This window comes from Megascapheus bottae, chromosome X, assembly GCF_031878675.1.
Source record: "Megascapheus bottae isolate mThoBot1 chromosome X, mThoBot2.hap1, whole genome shotgun sequence".
NCBI lineage: Eukaryota > Metazoa > Chordata > Mammalia > Rodentia > Geomyidae > Megascapheus > Megascapheus bottae.
The window spans coordinates 25,150,604-25,167,612 of NC_143547.1; the positions used below are offsets into that span (position 1 = coordinate 25,150,604).

Genomic DNA, 17,009 nt, shown 5'->3' on the forward strand with positions numbered 1-17,009 from the left:
TGAGAAATGATCTCAAAACGTGTGTTTGTGTGTGTGTGTGTGTGTGTGTGTGTGTGTGTGTGTGTGTGTGTGTATGTGTGCACATATGCATGAGCACCCGTAATAGGGCTTAAACTCAGAATCTGGGTGCTCTGGGTGCTGTCCTTTTGCTTTTTACCTCACGGCTAGAACTCTACCACTTGTATCATGGAGAGAGGAGTCTCATGGACATCCCTACCTGGATTGGGCTCAAACAACAGTCCTCACATCTCAGCCCCCTGAATAGCTAAGATTACAGAACATTTAAATTCCTCCTTAGAGTCTGTGATCATGTGTAAGTTTGAAGAAAATTTTAACTATAAATACATGTGGGCAAAATATCATTAATCATAAATATTTGTGAACAGAATAATAGAAATAAGAATAGAGGGAAAACATTTATTACATTAAGCAAAATAACTTTTTGTACACTATGTTTGAGAACACTGTTATGAAGTAGCAATATTCACTAGCACTAAGACTTAGTAGGTGAATCTCTGTTCTTGAATCTGTGATTTGCCAATTATCCACGTATTACCACCAAGAGATACATACACAAATTACATATATGTATGTAATTCTTAACTTTGAAAATTTCATTATTTCAGTCTAGCTTTAACTTTAACAAACATATTTAATTAATGTTCTAATTAAATGACCTCAAAATTAGCTTTTAATTAAATAACATCAGTCACAAGGACTGATGGCTACATATAGCTGTGATGAGTGATCATTTTTTTGTTTGATTTAATATTTTTGAATTTTGTTGCATTGTTTTCCTGAGGCTAAACTGAATGACTAATATTCTAGGGTAGAGAATCTTTCATTTGTTTGAAGTCAGTGTCTTGCTATTTAATCCAGATTTGTCTCTATTTCTCAATCCTCCTCCTTCAGTCTCCTTGTTTAGGATAGGCACTCATGGATGCCTGTCTCTTCTTGGTATGAAAATCCTGCAAAAAAAAAAGAAATAGCTTGATTAGGTGAAAATGTTTGAGGACTAGAAATCAGGACTCAGGACTAGAACCTATCTCATGCCCTTAGACTAAGAGATGTAAGAGAGGAAAAAGCAAAAACAAGAAACCTGAATGACTGTGTTGGTGGCTGCTGATAGGTCTGCCCAAAGGAAACCAAGGAAATTAAATCTTTTCTCTCATCTTCTTTCTCCTTCCAATGCCAACAGAAAGCCAGAGGACAAAGGAAACATGAGTATACAGAGCATAGATGTCAGCATGCTCCAATAAACATGTTCTTACATTGTGACCATTGATTGGGTCCATTCATCTCTCTATCTACTACACATAGCATACACATAATGTGGAAGGAAGGTTTAAGTCCTCTTATTATTAGAAAATGATCTCATAGTATTATCTGCAGAAAATCAAAAGGACAGAACCAGAGTGTTCATGTTCTTCTTAAGTACACTGGTCCCATTTACTGAAAAATTCATTAAGTTTATGCATTGTCCAAATAAGAAAATAATGGATCCAATTCAGTCATATGTTTGTCTTCAGTTATTTGCAATCAGACACTGATATTTTTCCCTTGAAGTTATTTTTTATTTGTCTTGGCTTAAGTACCCACCTTTCAAAGCTGCACATGAAATTTAAGTCTCATTTTGAATCTGGTTTTGAGCTTTTCATTTCACAGTATTCTATTTATCCATCTTCTCTTGTATCTCCTCTCTCCTACCCAGTGGTTTTGAGTAGAAAGATGATAACCCATTTGTGAAAAAAATCCAATTAAAATATCTCTCTTCCTTCATTTTAGCCTAGTTCTGTTAGCAATCAGCAAAGAATTCTTACTTGGTTGCCCCATGCTGTGTGTGTGTGTGTGTGTGTGTGTGTGTGTGTGTGTGTGTGTGTGTGTATCTGTCTGTCTCTTTCTTTCTCTCTCTGTATTGGGAGAATGAACTCAGGAGTTCCTACTTGCTAGGCTAGTGCTCTACCACCTGAGCCAACCTCCCAGTTATACTTTGGCCTTTCTTTAACATAGCTCATGGTACCTTTATATTTGTTGTCTAGAATCTCCTGCTATCCAACCCCCAATCTACTTGCTAGAAATCTCTCATCTATCCTCTATGGCATACATGACTACATACAGTACACACAGTACTCTCATTACCCCAGCTTTTTGTGCTGGTCCTGGGGTTTTAACTAGAGACCTATGCATTGTCCCTGAGCTCTTTTGTTCAAGGCTAGCACTATACCACTTGAGCCACAGCTCCACTTCTGGCTTTTTGTACTTAATTGGAGATAAGAGTCTCTTGGATCTTCCTACTGGGGCTGGCTTCAAACTGTAATCCCTTGAACATCAGCCTCTTGAAAAGGAAGAATTAAAGGCATGAGGCACAGGCGCCCAGCTTTATTAATTCATGTCTCTTTCCATTCACCCCATCATTACGTATCTATTCAAAAGTGATTTATTTCACATTATATTATTCCATCAGTAGTAACTACTTTTTATTAAAATTATTCTTATAGCTATGATTAGCATTATTGGTTTCAAGTGTGTCTCATTCCTAATACTTGAAAATGGGTTTCTGGAAACTCGTGTTTTGTGTTTTATACTAGAGAAATTGTCTTGTCTGAACCTTCAACCCTACAAACTAACCTACTTTAAGAGGATTTTCTTTGGTACACTTTACATACTGATGATCAAATTAAGTGTTCTGCTGCAAGAGAGTAAATATCCCAGGAGGCAGTGCTGAATTAGAAAATAAATATTCTAAACAATTATGCAAAACAACATTTACCTTAGCCTTTGCATTTCTAAGAAAGTGTGCATCTAGAGATTTACAATAGAACAAAACCTAGATACATTAGTCCATATAGTTTGAGGCTAAATGAAAGGACCTCCAGGATGTAGAAACAAGAGCCATATAAGGTATGACTGTTGTTCTTACTGTATTGTTATTTCTCATCTCTTTTGTCCCTTGGTTATTTCACATTGTTATAGTATCTTACCTTGTTATCTGATATATTGTGTATATGTTTATTTGGTTATTTGAAATAGGATAGGGAAGGGGAGAAAACAAGACGAGGGGAGGGAAAGGCCGAGGGAAATGGGGACAAAAACATGAGAACGGGTAGCAATGATAGTTAAGGAATGCACCTTCTATTTGGCGAATATAATGTAACCCTTCTAGTAATTAAAATATTTCTTAAAAAATTAAAAAAAGAAAGTGTGCATCTAGAAAATGAGGTGAGTAAAGGGACATTTTTTGGCTTGTTCCATCAAGTTAAGAAAGGAAGTCACAGCCTCCCTTCCAGATGTAAACTAACAGCTTCATGCCATTGTAATAGAGCCAACTTCTGGTTGATGAAGACATTGCTGTCCTTATCTCTCTCTGGATAAACTTTCTTCTATTCATAACTACGTTAATATATCCATCATATAAAATTACAGAAGGGCATTGTTTTTAAGTGGCTCCTGCACAAGGCCCCAACAATTCAGTACAAAGGTCAGTCATACTAAATTTCTGAATCACTAGGATGAAATTAACTGTTTATCTGAACTTTTGAAATTACAGGGGGAAATCAAATTTCCTACAAAAAGCAATTTCAGTTGCTGTGACAGTAAACTTCTCTCTGCCTTAATTCTTACACACACACACACACACACACACACACACACACACACACACACACACACACACTGTGCATGTGCCAGGACTAGGGCTTAAACTCACCTTCTAGGGGGCACTGTCCCTGAACTTCATTCTTCAAGGCTAGTGTTCTACCACTGGAACCATAGCTCCACTTCTGGCTCTTTGATGTTTAGTGAGAGCCAATGTCACATGGACTTTCTGCCCAGCCATAATCTTCAGAATTCAGCCTTCTGAGAAGCTAGGATTACAGGTGTGAATCATTGCACTGTTGGGATGATGTATTGGGGGGGGGTTACAGTTACATTCATCAGGTACTGGGTACATTACTTCTTGAACATATTAGTTATTGTTCTGTTGTCCTGTCTCTCTGTCACTGCTTTACAAGGAAAGTAATGTCTGAAGTGCTAATCTGCTTTTTGTCTGCTTTCTTCATCCCATTTCTGTCTATACAACCAGATCCCCTGTTCAGCTCATTGCAACACTTACTCTTCTATGGATTGAAACATTGCCCAATTCTAGAATTGAAAAATAAAGCCGATTAAGATCTTAAAGTAAATTGCTACAATTTGGTCATTTGACAGACCTAATTGGAGATTAGGTTCTATTTAATCCTCTATCTGGCTTTTGGGGCCTTTTTTCTTGGTTCTTGGTGAACTGATTAGAAATGAGATATCGTCATTGAATGATTCTTCATTTCCTTTAGAGAAAGTACATGATTATATTTCCTTTCATAAAGAAGAGAGATTCATGGTGAACATGGATCAAGCACAGGTTTACATGGATTGAAAGCCTGTTGCCATGACAAATGCCATTTTCAGGCTGTGGAGTGTTTTGTTTGCAGATAAATACAAGCAGGTTTTTTTTTTACCAACTTGGCATAAATGTCAAAACAGAAGACTACAACTTACAAAAGGAATATAGAAAATATTAACCATGAACTCTGATGCTTGAAATAAATGGAATGTCCATCAATTAAATGGATATTATTGAAAAGAAAATTATTTACTCAAAAGATTCAAAGTCATTATTTTCTCATGCAAAACCTCTTTCTCTGGCAGAGCTCTGGGCATTTTATTTTAAAAATCAACATCATTATATTCATTATTACTCATTATTAATTGTGTACCTAGTAGGAATTTGGCTCTTATATTCACTCACTAGATGGGCATTGATCTCCCTAGACCTCTTAGCTCCCATCTGTAAAATGAGGATTAAAATAATATACACCTCATGAGATTATTGTAAGAAAAAAAGGTGTGGGGAGGTTAATATGTACAAAGTCCACATGGAAATGCTTGGTACTTCTTGTTCCCAGTGGCAGCTATTAGTTTAATCACTGTTATTATTCAATCACTTTGCTTATTTCATCTGTGATGTTTTTAGCTATGAAGCTTAGAGAAAGAAAGCAACCTACTCCAGCTAAAAAGAGGAAGATTTTTTTTCTGCACAACTGTTTTGGTAAGAATGCACTACTTTAAATTGCTTTAATATCAGGAAAGAATACATTGTTTCAACTAAGTTGAGAATAGACTATCTTATCCCATGAAATTTTCATTGAAAAAAAAATGTCCCTGCCTCTGGAATTCCCTGGCCTCATTTGTTCTTGTATTCTTCTCTTCTAGGAAATTCTCTCCCGTGACAAAGGTTGGAGGACAGGATAGAAGAAGGATGGTAAGCTAGCATCAAGTGAAATCACACTGGATGATGATGACTGTGTATTTGTCCATTTACAATCAGAACTCAATTTATCTTATAAACCAATTTAGCAAAGCATCAGGTTTAAAATCCATTCTATTGAATCAGGAATGCAGTTCATAGCAAATATATTGACAAGATACCCTTACATGGCATTAAACTTTTATATGAATATAAACAAATATTCTTTCTAAGCTCTGTGTTTCTTCGTGCCAAGGAGTCTGTCAGATTTTATGCTGTTACTTCATGCAGTAAGAAACGTGAATTTGCTGAGTACTGGTAGATCATACCTGTAATCCTAGCTAGCTAGAGGTGGAGATGTGTCTCAAATGGTAGAGCATTTGCTTCGAGGAAAACAACAACAAAAAATCTATCAAAGGCAGTGGATAGGCCCTGAGTTCAAGCTCTAGTACTAGTGCACCCCCACACACAAAGAGTTTAAAAAAGGTAGACTTGTTGATTACCTTTTTGTAGAGGAAAAGATATTAGCAGAATCATAACATTCCTTTTTAGTTCAGATCATCTCATCAACTTCTATTTACCATGTCTGTTATCAAATAGGTTCCCTTAATAGAAGGTAGTTTAATATCTATTTTTAACTGTTTACTCATATATCGGTTGCTTAAAAATCTAGCTTCTTCCATCAAAACTTGACAGCAAAAGTTTACTAGCAAGCTACTTGGGTTGCCCTAATTACCAAACCCTGCAACTTGTTTTATTCTCTTCTTCGGCATTTTATTCCTTTGTAGATAATCTATATGTTTTTTTTCAATAATTTCTGTGGTAATCAGAATTCTACTGCAACCTCCAACAGAGATACCTGTGTACAAATCACTGAAACCCTTAACTGTGTTACTTTACATGGCAAAAATGATTTTAGCAGATAGAATTACATTGTGGGTCTGAGATAATCTCTGCATTATCATGGGGAGATATATATGTAATCACCATGATCTTTGTAAGAAAAACAAGAGATACAGAGTTAGAATAAGAGCAGAAAAGAGATACACACAGACACACAGACACATACACATACTCACACAATCAGAGAAAGAGGAAGAGAGAGAAAGAGAGAGGGAGGGACAGAGACAGAGAAAGAGAGAGATTTAAAGATAGTATATCACTGAATTTGAAGATGCTTGAAAGGAACTTAGCCAAGGAAAGTGAATGGCCTCTAAAAGCTAGAAAAAAATCAAGGAAATAGATTTTTTTCTAGAGCCTCCAGAGGAAATACAGTCATGCATACACTCTAATTTTAAAATGTCTGACTTCCTGAATGCCATAATAATATATCTGGGTTATTTTGAGCCACTCGGTTTGTAGCGTTCTATTACAGCAGCACTAGAAAAGTAACATGACTATCTTTTCAATTCTTTATTTCTCATTCTGAAAACTCTCCCAAGAAACAGAACTGATAATTGTCTTCTAGATTCTTGGCTATTTACCAGCATGTCAAACACCAAGCTCAACATTAAAGTTATTTCTTTCTGCTAGGTCTTGAGCTCACACTTGTAAGCTCATCACTTAGGAGGCTGAAGCAGGATGATCACAAATTTGAGTCCAACTTGAATTACATAGTGAAACCATGTCTCAAAAATTGTGTTGATTTTCTCCATAAATTCAATCCTCCCATGGAATTTTCTGACTGTTCTATGTTGACTAATTTACTGACTGTTGCTTAATTTATTTAATCACAAACTAGTGTTGGTGACTGTTTCTAATGACAAATGTTGTCTAGAGAGTGGATAAAATAAAGCTGAGATTTGAGGATCACTGTTCAAAGCCAGCCCAGGCAAGAAAGTATGAAGTCATATATTCAATTAACCACCAAGTGATAGAGCACTAGTCTTGAGCAAAAAAAAAAATCTCAGGGTTTAGCACCCAGGCACTGAGTTCAAGCCCGAGGACTGCCCCCTCAAATAAATGAATGAATAAATCAAATAAAATAATATTTTCCTGGACAGGACTTCACATTCTAGGGAAGATATAAGGGAAATGGAAATTAATAAATCAAGCAGCTCTATCCAGTGAAAAGTATCCAGAGACTTTCATGCATGGTAAGATAATAGAGGATGGTGTAAAGTAAGATACAGATGAGTGGTGCCTATTTCAAATAGGATAATCAGAGAAGGCTTCTAAGCAGGTTTGGTGCAGAGATCTAATTGAAGAGGAAGAACAACAATGAGAGTCTATGGAAGAATATCATTCCAGGAGTAATATTCTACTAGAAAGATCTCAAGGCATAAATGAATTTAGATTGTTCATACTGGAAGTGATTGTAGAGAGATGGGAATACAGTGAAAAATGTGGGAATTGGTAAAGAGAGGAGACAGGAATGTTAGAAATTTCTTTAATCATAGATAGGAATTCTGATTTTTTTCTACGTATGATGGAAAATCACTGGAAATTTTTGAAGAGGAGAGTGAAGTGATTTGACTTTGTTTGAAAAGTAAAGTGAGAGAGTTCCACAATAATGAGTGCTACTTACTTGGCTCAGAAGTCAAGCTAGTGGTCAGAATTAGGATATATTTGGAAGACAGTGCTGATACAATCCATTTAATTGTTTTACAGAATGGTACCAGAAAAGAATAGAGGATAAACTCTTAAGATTTAAACAATATGAAAAAATGTAGTTAGCATTAACTGAAATGAGGATACTTACAAGTAGCAAATTTTATGACAAACACCAAATGTTTGGTTTCTGATTAAAAAAACATTTTTGCCAGGTGCTGAGGTCTTATATTCATAATCTTACCTACTCAAGGAATTGAGATCTGAGAACCTCTGTTTGAAATCAGCATAGGCAAGAAATTCACAAAACTCGTTATCTCCAATTAATTACCACAGAGCTGAGGTGGAGCTGTGGTTCAAATAGCAGACCAGCAACCTTGAGTGAAAAACTTAACATTGCCCAGGCCCTGAGTTCAAACTCCAGGACCCAAACAAAACAACACACAAACAAAGCAAAACAAATTAATCAGTAGTTGTCTCAGCTTAACCTGGGGCTAGGAATTTCTCAGAGACAATTTCAAGAAATATTCAAACCACAAATGTTAATTTTATAGTTCTCACCATGAAGGCCTCTTTTCAGCCTATTAAAAATGTAGAGAAGCACTATAATCTTTCAAGGAACCTCCGTACTGCTTTCTAGGGTAGCTGAACAAGTTTACATTCCCACCAACAACATAGTAGTGCTCCCTTTTGGCCACACCACCTCCACCAGCATCTGTTCTTGTTCGTTTTCTTGATAATGGCCATTTCTAACTGGGGTGAAGTGAGATCTTCATTGTTTTTAATTTCTTTTATGGCCAGAGATGCTGAACATCTCTTCATGTATCTCTTATCCATTCTTATTTCATCTTTAGCTCAGTCTTTTAAGTCTTTAGCCAATCCATTAATGGTGTTGTTTCCTTGAGTGCTTGTTTTTGGGAAGCTTAAATTTTTTGAGCTCTGACTATATTTTAAACATGAGTCCCTTGTCTGAGCATTCTATTTATCTTGCTAGCTATGTTTTTGCCATGCAGAAAGTCTTCAGTCTGATTCAATTTTATTTACCAAGTCTTTCTTTGATTTGCTATGATTTGGGATGTTTACTTAGGAAGTTTTGGCCTGTGCTAAGGAGCCCTAGTATTTCCTCTATCCCTTCCTGTAATATTTTCAGGGTATCTGGTCTTACATCAAGAGCTTTGATCAATTTGGAGTTGGTTAATATGCAGTGTGACATATAAGGATCTAACTTCAGTTTTCTGCTTGTGTATAGCCAATTCATGTATATAGTACCATTTGTTGAAGAGGCTGTCTTTCTTCCATCCTGTGTTTTTTCACTCTCTTATCAAATATTAGTTGGCTATAGATCTGTGGGATTATTTCTAGGTTGTTCACTTCATTTCACTGGTCCTCAGTCCTACCCTTGTGTCATTACCAAGCTGTTTTTATTACTTTAGCCATGTAATAGAGTTTGAAGCTGCTGTTGATAATCCTTCAGCACCATTCTTCCTGCTAAGGATTATTTTTGCCATTTGGGTCTTCTATTATTTCATATGAATTTTTGGATTACTTTTTCTATATCATTGAAGAATATTGTTAGGATTTGGATGGGCATATCATTTAATTTGTAGATAATGTTGGATGCTATTACCTTTTTCACAGTGTTAATCCTTCCAATACAGGATAATGTTTTTTTTAAATTTACTTAAATCTGCTTTAATTTCCCTTTTCAGATTTTTAAAGTCTTCATCATACAGATCCTTTTTGTCTTTTGTTAAACTGGTTAATTCCTATGTATTTTTAGGCCATTAAAAAGGAGTGGCTTCTTCTCATTGTTGGCAATACAGAAAAGCTATTTATTTTTATGAACTAACTTTACACCCTTTTACTTTGCCAAAGTTTCAGATATGCTCAAGAAACGAGCTTCCCTATGACTCAGCAATTCCAATCCTGAACATCTATCCAAATGACCACAAACCAGGGTACAGTAACACAACTATGTTAATTGCAGCATTGTTTACCATAGCTAGGATAGGGAATCAATCCAGATGCCCCTTACTAGATGAATGGATCAAGAAAATGTAGTATATAAACACAATGGAAGTCCATACTTCCATCAAAAAGAAGGACATTGCCCCATTTATAAGGAAATGGAAAGACTTGGATAAATTCCTCTAAGCAAAGTAAGCCAGAAACAAAGACACATAAGCGGCATGGTTTCCCTCACTTATAATAATTAGAATATGCCTATAAATCTACAAATAATCCAAATGGATAGTAAAAGACAAATAATTACACCTGAACATGATGAACTAAACAGCAGTCTAAACATTCTTACAATGAGAACAAAGGCAGATATTCTAAGGAGAAGATCAGAAGGGCTCAATAACTATGTGCCCATGACCATATAAAATGATGCTAATGAAAATAAACTCCAAGAAATGGAAGCAAAGTTTTGTTTTGTTTACTGTTTGTACTTCTTTTTTCCTTCTTTCTTTCTTCTTTGATTTATGCCCTCCTGTCACTGTTTTTGATTTCTGTTCCCTTTGTACTGTATATAACCTTATCTGATCTGGGGAGGAGAAGGAGAAGCATAGATATGGTGGGACAAAGGGTGAACCAATTTAGCATTGAAACCTACCAGATGCTATGTTGGATATGACTTATACAAATTGGATGAGGGATGGAATTTGGGAGGTAAAAACTGGAAGAAAATGAAGGAGGGTGTGACACTGTTCAAAAGGAAATACACTCAGTTACCTAACTCAATAACTGTAACATCTCTGTGCATGGACTTTACAATAATTATTTTAAATCACTGCCCCCCAAAATATTAAAAAATAATGTATAGACTTTACTTTCAGCACAAAGAAATTCCCCATTATGAAGCTGGGCCCCAGTGGCTCATGTTATTTGGGAAGCTAAGAATGGGAGGATCATAGTAGCAGGTCAGCTTATGTACAAAGATCACAGGACTCCGTCTGCAAGGATCAAAGTAAGATAGGTGTGTCTTGTGGAGGAGAGGGGTATTATGTCAGCTGTGTGTATCAGCCATACACTTAGTGAGGAAGCAAGAACTACATCAAAAATGACCAGAAGGAGATGTTCTTAGGCCTATTCTGATTCTTGCTATGGGGTTTGGTCTTATAACCAAGGGATAAACATGATTTCTCCAAGATTCTTGATCAGAATCCTCCTCTGAACTCTAGGCCATCAACTCACTTATTTCGAAAGCTTAAAGACATCAGAAATTCACTACATTCAGCATAGCATTCCTAATCTCTAAATCCTCTGACCCCAAATTTAATCCTTTTTTTAGTTCTTCCTCTCTTATTGATTGGAGCAAATTAAAGTCCTAAAAGTTACCTTTGACACTTCCTTCTCCTTAATATATCAAATCTATTCCCACAACATAGCCCAAATTTATCTCCTTATTTCCATTTCCAACACAGCATAACTTTCAAAGATGATGTACTGGAATAAGCCATCGTACTATGTCCTCTCATCTAGTATAATAAACTTTCATCTGAATTAGGTGCTGCCATTCTTACTCCTAATACAGCACTCAAATTCCTCTTTGTTTTATAGGATAGCTTTGTCCTGACACATAGTAAGAAGTAGCCAACCTTACCTCAGGATTGCCTTAGTAACTATCACATTAACCTGTTGTATTTTCTTTGTTTCTATATAAATTAATTTCACCTATTTATCTGTTGCCTTATTTAGTACCAGTTAATCTCCTCTAAAAGATAAAAATCTGTAAGGGCATGAGCTTAATCATGTCCCCACAATAAGCTTAAGCCAAGAAAACCACATGGAGCACAGTAATCATTCACTGATATTTAGGATAAATTTAAATGATTTCTATCGTTAAATAATTACATCCCTCCTAATTCAATCCCTATAATCTCACAAAATTACTGGTAAAAGTTATCTATTATTATCTAATACACCACTTTGAATTTTTTTTATTTCTTAGTCGTTTTTTATGCTAATACCGGGGCTTAAAGTCAGGGCTTGGACACAGTCCAATAGCCTATTTGCTCAAGAATGGCATTCTACCACTTGAGCCACAGATCCACTTCCAGATTTTTTTCTAGTTGATTAGAGCATTACAGACTTTCCTTCACAAGTTAGATTTGAACTGCAACTCTCAGATCTCAGCTGCTTTAGTAGCAAGAATTACAGGATTGAGCCACCAGTGACTGATTGGAAATTATTTCTGAAATTTTTCTTGGAATTTTTATTTCTGTCTTTGCCCTTTTGGAATTACAAAGCTAATCTGATTTTGAGGAATCTAGCCAAAGATTTCAATATCAAAGCCACTTCCTAAATTTTTTCTGCATGCAAATTTATCTCAATGAAGCTATGTTTAAAGTTCCAATGCCTTTAGTGATAATTAGCATATTGTGAAATATTTACTTAGCTTTTTCTGGGAAAACACAAGTCCTTTCTCCTCTCTCACATGAACATACTCCCAAGCTGTTTTTTTTTTTAAGTCATTGTACCTTCCAGAACATGGCTTTATTTCATCTCAATACTCACTTATTAGAAAAATATCTGTTTGTATCTAAAAGATTGCCCTTTTGTTTTTCAGTAAATATATAACTAATCACTGGAGTATAGAGAAATCTTTACTTTCTTGATTTTTCTCATTGCATTATTGGATGTCATTTGCTGGGGAGGTTGGGGTAATGGTTGGTGAAAACATGCATTTCTAAAAGAATACTGCTGAGGCTGTGTGGAAAGATTAGTAATGGCTAAGAATTGCAGGCTGCTAGGTTAATTGATTTTTTTTTCTATCTAGAGGATAGCTATTCCTTTATTTTCACTGTAGTTAGTGAATAATAGACTGATCTCAAGGTACACAATTGAACTCACTCTAGTTGTGAGAACATGTGCATTTAAATGGAAAGCTTGGTACCAATTAAATAAAAAGAAATTATATGGGTTGAAATTAACCCTTCCCATTGGTTCCAATAGCATACGTTATTATTCTCATGACTAAAAGCTAACCCAGAAAACAAATAACAAAAAGACAATAAATAAGCATATTTATAGCAAAAACCACATGATTCTTTTATCACTGGATGTAGAGTCTTTGTTCTACATATCACAGGAAATAAAAGCTCTTTTGAAGTTCTATTTCTAAGGAATATAGATTATCTTTTTCTTTCAGACTATTCATGATAATAGGTTCTGCCATGTACTATTCATATCTAGGTCTATGAATCTTTACAAATATTAATTGTCAGATAGGTTGATTCCACAAATCAAATATTCTATTCCCATGTTGCCAAGACACTATGTAGTATTTTCAGAATTTCAAAGAGCTGTCCTTTCTTATTACAGCTTCCCTAAAGGATAGTTCTCAGGCAGTTTATGGAGAAAATGTCGTATTTATTTCTGAGGTAGATCAACTCTATTGGCAATTCTGAACTAAGGTTACATTGCAACCAGAAAATGTGTTAGTTATAATTAACATAGTAGTAAATAAAGCAAGCTTGCTCAAGCTATTTCATCTCAGGGACTCTCAGTTCAATTGGATCTTCCAGATCAAATAGAAAATGGTGAGAATCAGTGTTTCCAGGTCTCCTGACTTTGAATAATTATATGATTAGAATTAGTGGGTGGTATTTTATTGATGAAATGTTGTCCATAATTTTTCTATATCTCTACAAAATTTAAGGCAAAAGAAGGGACTAAATGTTTTGCAGAATGTAAAGTGCTCTAGAATTCTAATAAAAACAGTAAGAATTTTCTATGTATTTCCTCTTGCCTGCTAATAATCACAAATATAATTTTACAACGTAATTGTTATACACATTCAGGGAACATATAAAATGTCACCTCAAATTCCTAGTGGCCAATCATCTCTTCAAATATACCTCAACTTGGAAGACAATATTTTAATTAACATCATAAACCTAAAAGATGCTTAACCAAGGAAAAAATAAGGAATTTTTCAAACACCAAACCTATGTTAGGATTTTGCAGTATAACAAACTACTCCAAGCTTGGTGATTTCGAACACAAATCATTTCTTAATAAATAATTCTGGAGGTTGGTATTTAGGCTATAGTCTTTTCAGCAACCTTCCTAATGTCATTCATAAATTTGTGAATTTGCTGGAGGCTGGCTTTTCTCAACTGACTTCATTTTGGACAGTTAGTTTCTCTTCTGTATGTCCCCATAGTTTAGCAAGCTACAGAGCAAAGTTTCAAAGATTCATGCATAAACATGCAATTCCTCTTGAGGTATAGGCTTATAACTATAACAACATAATCTCTACTGAATTCTAATTACCAAACCAAATTGAACATTGGTAGATTGGAGAGTAGAGTACAAGATGTTGAAGTGGGTAGAGATATCCTGACCCAAGAATTTGTTTCAATCATGAAGGATAGAATAAGATTTCCTTCAGGCTCTAGTTTGTACAAATTACGCTTCTACTTTGATCTCATGCTCAAAATGAAATTCTGTGGTATAATTTCACGTCTCATGTCATATGCTGAGATATTCCTGATCAATATAATCTGGTGTTGTTTATAGTTCTTACAACAAATGGATAAATTGGTACTCACCACCACCCTATTTCTATTACTCTCTCACTTTTTCCCCCTCTAATTTCTATGGCAGGTAGTAGCAACTTTTTCCTCTAAAATCTGAGTTCTGTACTACCATATGTTGGAAGCATGGGATCTGAATCAGGAGTTTGGCCTAATGGTAGAGCGCTTTTCTATTATGCACAAAGACCTGAGTTTGGTTCTTAAGTAACACATACATAGAGAAAGCTGGAAGTGGTGCTGTGGTTCAAGTGGTCGAGCTCTAGCACTGAGAAAGATCAAGGACAGTGCTCAGGCCCTGAGCTCAAGCTTGGGACTGGCAAAAAAAAGGAATTAGGAATTTTTACTTTTCAGTTTGGTATAACAAATGAATATTGGTCATGTTTAGGAATACTAAAAGGCTTAAACATAGTGTAAGTTATTTTGCTAAGGCTCCACTTTTTTACATATATATTTTTACTGTAATTAACAGAAGGGCTACATTATATGCACCAGATAGAAGGTGCATTACTTCACATATATTGATACCCTTTCTCGTGCCTTGGTCCCCATTTCCCTCCCCCCACCCTTGCCCCTCATCTTGTTTCCCCCCCTTCCCTATCCTATTTCAAATAACTAAATAAGCATATATAAAATATATCAGATAACAAGGTAAAATACTGTAACAATATGAGATAACCAAGGGACAATAAAAGAGATGAGAAATAACTTAGTACATTAAGGACAACAATCACTCATTATATGGCTCTTGTTTAATAAAGAAATTGTTTTAAATAAAGAATTTTTACTAAAATGACCAATGTAGGATTTCTCAGATCAGATACATATTCTCATCTCTTCAAGTTTTTCTGAATTTCAGGAAGATGTACTTTAGTACTGAAAGGATAACACATCATGATCCAGACTGCTTATAAAAATTTCTCTCTTTGAATGAACCTCTGCTTTCCCTGGGTTTGCATGTACATGGTGTCTTCATGAATGTCCCTTCTCATAGAGCGCCAGGGGTAAGGCTCCACTTTTAATCTTCTATGCTTTGAGACAGATTGGTGGAATCACCTGGCTAGACAACTGCTACAGGCTCCTACAGCAAGAGAGTTTCAATAAAAATACTCTGCATGGGACTTTCTTCCATCTTATAATGGAAAAAAAATTGTTATTGATCCACAGTGGTGACAGAAACTCTTCAAAAATCTAGTGGCTTATAATTGTATACAGATGTAAACAAAATCATGTGCTTCTTGTGCTATTATCACTTCCACAACAATACAATGTAACTTAAACATTTATCACATCATGCAACTAATATAATTTAAATAACATTAATTTTATATAACAGATTTATTTTCCTAGAGATAAACTGTGCTCATCCTTGATATCACATACACATAGTATGCCATATGATGACTCAATTCTCCTGTTTATTCTACCTAAACAATTTTAAGATCTTTTATTTTTACAAAGAGCATTTAACTTTTTCATATATGAATGGCTCATTAATGATTCCATTCAGCTTTTTCTTTTCCATGAACCCAAGTAAAGCAGAACATTTTTTCACATAGTAGAGTCACACCAACACATCAGACTTTTATGTAAGTTATGACAAAATGAATTCTTTCACATAATAATTCTGTTTTGAATAAAAATAGGTGGTTTACATCAAAGTTGTTTAAGGAAATCAATGCTTGCATGATGGCAGAGGATAAAAAATGAATTTATAGCATTAAATGCTCTCACTCCATAATTTTTATGTATAACTATTTCAAGTGGTAGAGTGCTAGCCTTGAGCAAAATATCTCAGGGACAGGACAACGCCCAGGCCCTGAGCTCAAGCTTCAGGACCAGAAAAAAAATATATATATAGATAGATATCTATATCTATCTATCTATAAATATATATATATATATATATATATATATAGAGAGAGAGAGAGAGAGAGAGAGAGAGAGAGAGAGAGAGAATACTGTAATAAGCTCATGGACACCCAAACTTTTTTCAATGAACTAATAGAAATATAAATTCATCCACTGCGGTGATACCCTATAACTGTGGCATTTAATTTATACAAGGTTTCTTTGTGAATCAGGTAATAAATCATTAGTTTTATCCTAGAAAATATGCACATGTGTGCAAAAAGTATTTTGAATATAGTTTCAGTATGATTATTAAAGTCCTGATGCTAATCCAAAAACAAGAATAATTATATTATTTCACCGAATTCCTCCAATTATCTTGGTAAGTAGTGACCTGTAGAGAAAAATCTCAGAGTAGCATAATTATCCCTTTTGTGTGTTAATCGCTTTTCTTTCAAGATTCCCATAGGATACTTTCCCCCTTAATCTTCAAATATCATTAACTTCATCAGCTAATTTTTCTAGGGAACAATCTGATGAACCTTCACAATCAAGCTTTTTATTTCCCAATACATCCTTCTATTAAATCTTTGAATGCTTGTCCCAACTTTTCCATTTCCCTTTCATCCCAACTTTTCCATTTCTCTTTCATCTCTATTCCACATTACAAATCATCTTTTCAATACTTTTATATCTAATTGCTCTTTAATTTTATTTTGTGTGAATTTTTGGAAGATTTTTGGAAGCTTGAATTCCAGTCCCTTGACTGAGGTTCAAACATCATT

General features: G+C 35.0%; 1 long non-coding RNA gene across 2 annotated transcripts in view; it reads left to right on the forward strand.

The window, feature by feature from the left end:
• The window catches only part of LOC150040612 (uncharacterized), a 115,584-nt gene that overhangs the window by 85,968 nt on the left and 12,607 nt on the right, over positions 1 to 17,009 (forward strand). The window contains exons 2-3 of one of the 2 annotated variants that reach the window (XR_016533844.1): positions 5,009 to 5,083; positions 5,248 to 5,296. This is a non-coding gene — a long non-coding RNA (uncharacterized LOC150040612). Of the gene's footprint in view, positions 1 to 5,008; positions 5,084 to 5,247; positions 5,397 to 17,009 lie in introns of those variants that run through there. The other variant, XR_016533845.1, reaches the window with a different exon arrangement.